This window comes from Mauremys reevesii, linkage group 9 (genome assembly GCF_016161935.1).
Source record: "Mauremys reevesii isolate NIE-2019 linkage group 9, ASM1616193v1, whole genome shotgun sequence".
Lineage (NCBI taxonomy): Eukaryota > Metazoa > Chordata > Testudines > Geoemydidae > Mauremys > Mauremys reevesii.
In genome coordinates this window covers 51,413,219-51,418,221 of record NC_052631.1, presented here as the reverse complement: position 1 = coordinate 51,418,221, position 5,003 = coordinate 51,413,219, and positions in this window count along the sequence as shown.

Below are 5,003 nucleotides of genomic sequence, written 5' to 3'. Positions count from 1 at the left end.
CTGTTCCCTGGGTAGCCAAACAAAGGCTACTCCAGACCAATTAAGACACCTGACACCAATTAACCACTTAAGGCTGTTAGGCTAATGGAGACAGCTGGAACCAATCAAGGTCCCACTTACACTGTTTAAAAAGCTCTCCTTCCAGTACCTAGCAGAGGTGAAATGAAATCAGAATCCTGAGGCAAGGGTGAAGTTAGGAAAAGGGGGCCACAGGGGAAGTAGCCCAGGGAATCAAAGCGTATCAATGGTGAAGGGAAAGCCACCAATAGCTGCTACTATGAGGGTCCCTGGGTGGAACCTGGAGCAGAGAGTGGGTCTGAGTTCCCTCTCCCCCACCCCCAATACTCTGTCAGAGATCCTCTAGAGAAGGGAAGTAGGACTTGGTCTAGTCAGGAGGCTGAACTGTGCCTAGTGAGCTCTGTGGAGCAGCTGACTCTGGGGTATCCCTCCTTCCCATCTCCCATACTGGCCAGGGATGAAAGTAACTCAGTAGGCTGTGGCTCTTGCCACTACACTGAGAAAGGGGGGGTCATATTGGGGCCTTAATGAGTTTGAGGCCACTGAATCTGCCCAGAATCATGGGACCCACCAATATAGGCTTGGAACTTTGTCACAATATATATGAAGTGCAGTGGGTTACTCCATTAGCTTTCCCACATGGAGATCTTGGGTCTCATATTAGACTAGAAGTGACTGTAATGGCAGTGATTTTATCCTAGTCCTCAGCTGGCCACATCACTGGACTATCACACACTTTGGCACAAATCAACATAAGTAACCATCTCTGAATGAAAGAGCCTTGGTAATAAGCAACAGGTGTGTTTCAGGATTGATGCAATGTGCACTGTGTGGAATTTGCCTTGCACCTGGCTCCAGATGGTCCTATCATTATCTCCAATTCATAAATACTAAACTCACCCACAAACCTCCTTCCCCTTCTCTCACCCCTGAAATAAAGCATAGACTTGAACACAACAGACCTGAAAATCTTGTTGGACTGAACCATAAATAAGATTTTATAGAGTCAAAGAAATGTAGGGCTGGAAGGGACCTCAAGAAGTCAGCAAGTCCAGCTACCTGAGCTGAGGCAGGGCCAAGTAAACCTAGACCATCTCTGACAGGTGTTTGTCCAACATGTTCTTAAAAAACCTCCAATGACAGGGATTCCACAACCACCCTTGAAAAACTAATCCAGAGCTTAACTACCCTTATAATTAGAAAGTTTTGCCTAATATCTAACCTGAATCTCCCTTGCTGCAGATTAAGCCCATTTCTTCTTGTCCTACCTTCAACTGACATGGAGAGCAATTGATACCTGTCCTCTCTCTAACAACCCTTAATATGTTTGAAGACTATCAGGTTCCCCCTCAGTCTTCTTTTCTCAGGACTAACCATGCCCAGTTTTTTTAACCTTTCCTCATAGGTCATGTTTTGGAAACCATTTTTGTTGCTCTCTGGACTATCTTTAGTTTGTCCAAAGTTTTCCTATAGTGTGGTGCCCAGAATTCAGCACAGTACTCCAGCTGAGGCCTCGTCAGTGCCCAGTAAAGCAGTCTTACATTCAACACTCCTGTTAATACACCTGGGTCCTCTTTGTTCCACTTTTTGAGAATAAATACTATGTTTTTCCTTCTCCAGTCCTCTGAGACCTCACCTGTGCTCCATTATCTCAAAGATAATTGTTAATAGTTTCAAGATTGCTTCAGCAACTTCTTTAAGTACCTTAGGATTAATTTCATCAGGTCCTGCCAACTTGAAAACATCAAACTTATCTAAATACTCTTTACCCTATTCTGTTCCTATTTTGGTTTGTGTTCTTTCCCCTTTGTAGTTAATATTGATTGTGTTGAATATTTGGTCCAGTACCGGATTTACCATGGTGCCAGTGGCACCATAGCGCTGGGCCCAAGCTCAAAAGGGGGGCCATAACATTCTTTTCCTCCCCTCTGCAGAGATGGAGCCTCAGAGCAGCCCAGATCCAGCATGGGAACTGAGACCTCATGGGGCCCTGGGAGATGTAGTTCCATGGCCAGCTCCCTGCCTAGAGAGCCTGCCCTGGAGCAGGGAAGGAACTACATTTCCCAGCATTCCCTTGGCCGCTATCAACAGGAAAGGGAGGGGGAAGCTGAGAGACTCCATGCGCTGCAGCTTGCTGTGAATGGAGAGCTGGCTGCTAGAAGGGGGTGGTAGTGTGAATGGGGAACAAGAGTGCCCAAGAAGTAGAAGGCTTTGGACCAGATAGCACCCTCGGAAGACTTCCCCAGACTGGCTTAGGGATGCTGGTGTGACCTTGCCTGGCAGCCCCCAAAGAAGGAACTGGGTAGACTAAATGGACAGTGCACCCCTCTATCTGAAGCCTAGCAAGGGAGGTATGTGGATCTCAGTAGAAGTTAAAATGAAAAGTAAGGGATGGGAGGCTTTACTAGAGGACCTGGGCAGCTTCAGATACAGTACAGGAGGATTTCCACTAATGAGCCATTACAATAGAAATTGACTTTTTCCTTTCCAGAGTTATCTAATATTCAGAAAGGGAATCTAGCACCTGCCTTCCAGATTTGAACACCCTCAAAATTCAGGAGTGCTCATGCTCAATTTGGGCAACTGTTACTTCATTTTTCCCAAATCAAATATGCTGATCCACGGTAATTTGCTGTAGGAAAAAGTAGGATAAAATTGAGCAACAAATGTTGGGGTCTTCCCAGTGCTAACTAGGACTGGAATTGCTATTTTCCACAGCCATTACCATTTTTTTGTTAGTTTTGTTTGTTTAAAAGGAAGACAGTAATATTGCACTGGCAAATTCCCCATAGAAACAAAGAATGGAACAAAAAAATAATAAAGGCACCTCAACTTTTCCTGATTTATATAGGACAGTCTTATAATATGGATCCAGATATCTTCCAATCACACAAGCTGAAAATTGTTCCACTTTACTGCAATTCTGTAACCATGCAGGAACCAGTCCTGTCTGTGTTCTGTGCAAATCCAAAATTCTTACTGAATTCAGAAGTGCCTTGCTTTTGTGACCATACTACCTGATATTTTCAGCCCTTGTAAGCGAAGCAGGTTTACATTTAGTAATTGGGTGGGAAGCCTCTCAGAAAAAAGTTAGGTGCTGTAGGAGGTGTTGCTTATTCACTAGGTAATGTGAGACCTTCCTGTTACAATAGCAAACCAGTGCCGCATAGACTGCACTTTGCTCCTAGAGTCTAGAATGGGGTCCTTTGCTTCTATACCCAGCCAATTAAAGACAATGAAAAGACTCCCACTCACTTCAACTGGCTTTGGATAGAACTGATTATACACAGGGTAACTCCACTGTCTTCACAGGGTCCTTCCTGGTCTCACAGCGGAGGAGGGGGGCATGTGAGCTTGTTGCAGAGCTGCTGCTCAGGGATGGGAACCTCCTGACACCCCAGCCTCCAAAATCATTCAGGCTGCACTTTCTGCACGGCTATGTGCTAGCTGAGGGGTGCGTGGGAATTGGTGGCCTCTGCTGCAGGTGATGGGAATCTCAGGTACTTAAAGCCATGGCCTAAAGGAGAGAAGTGCCTAACTCCAGAGTCTGCAGCTGCCTAGGGCCAGCGCTGAGGATTTAGAGTCCCTAGTGCTGCCGTTGCAAGGTTCAAGCATGCTCAGACTTGGCATTGCCACCCCTCCTGCGGCTAGTAGCTGCAGCTGTCTAAGGCTATCTCTGGCAATTGGCCCCATGGCTACAGCCAGAGAAGCTACAAGTGACTCTGTGACTATGGGGGGCCATTAAGCTAGAGCAGATAAAGAAACTGGAGTTAACCTCAAGGAACAGAGGTCACCAGTAGAAAAGGAATGTCAAAGGGAGCAGGGAAACAGGAACCAGGTCAGTCTTGCAGAGGGAGCTTCCAGCTGGTTGGGGAGCATGTCCAAAGTAGAAAGGAAACAAGTATGGGGAGAGGTAATGGTGATCAGGTAGTAGACTAGCATGTAGATGGAGAAAGGCTGGTGTCTTCAGATTCCCAAGGCATAAGTCCTCACTTTGGGGAAATGGTGCTTGCAGGTGGCTTGCTCACATGGCAGGATGGGCGCTGAGGGAGGGATTTGTCAGAATTGATCAGGTATCTGCTGGTTTTAGAACTTTGAGCTGAGACTAGGACCACATGCAGTGACTGGTGACGTAGGGTGGTACTGGAGACATGGCTATAGAAGGTCTGAATGAGGAAGGAGATAAATCTGTGGGGAGTTTCCTTGATCACTATGAAACTTCTACTCACTGAGGGCACTGGTAAACCCACATGGGTGTACAGCTCAATAGGAAAAACTGGGGGCTGCTGGAGCTGTGTAAGGCAATGCATATAGTCATGTAGAACTGTGTAATCAAAACGAAAAATGTCTCTGAGATTCAGTACCGGGTATACTATGGCACCAATGGCACTGCCACACCAGGCCCACACTCGGAGCCCATAGTGACTACATAGGGGCCCACAAATATGTTCGGTGCCGGGGCCCACAAAAGGTTAATCCGGCCCTGATTTGGTCACCACTTACCAAAGAAAAATAGCCATTAAACACCTCAGCCTTCTTGACGTTATCAGTTATTAGTTCTTCCCCACTATATAGAGGACGTACACTTTTCATCTTTCTCCTGTTCCTAACATGTTTAAAGAACCTCCTCTTGTTGCCTTTTATGTCCCTGGCTAGATGTAACTTATTCTGTGCCTTAGCCTTTCTGATTTTGTCCCTACATACTTACGTTATTCTTTTGTACTCCTCCTTAGCAATTTGTCCATTTTTCCACTTTATGTAAGATTCCTTTTTGGTTTAATGGTCCTGCTAGAGCCATCCTGGTCTCTCACTATTCTTTCTATCTTTCTTTCGCATTGGGATGGTTTGCAGTTGTGCTTTTATTTTCATCCCTTTAAGAAACTGCCACCTCTCCTGAACTCCTTTATCTTCCCAGGGACCTTACCTACCAGTTCTCTGAGTTTGTTAAAGTCTGCTTTTTTGAAGTCCATTTTCCTTACTCTGCT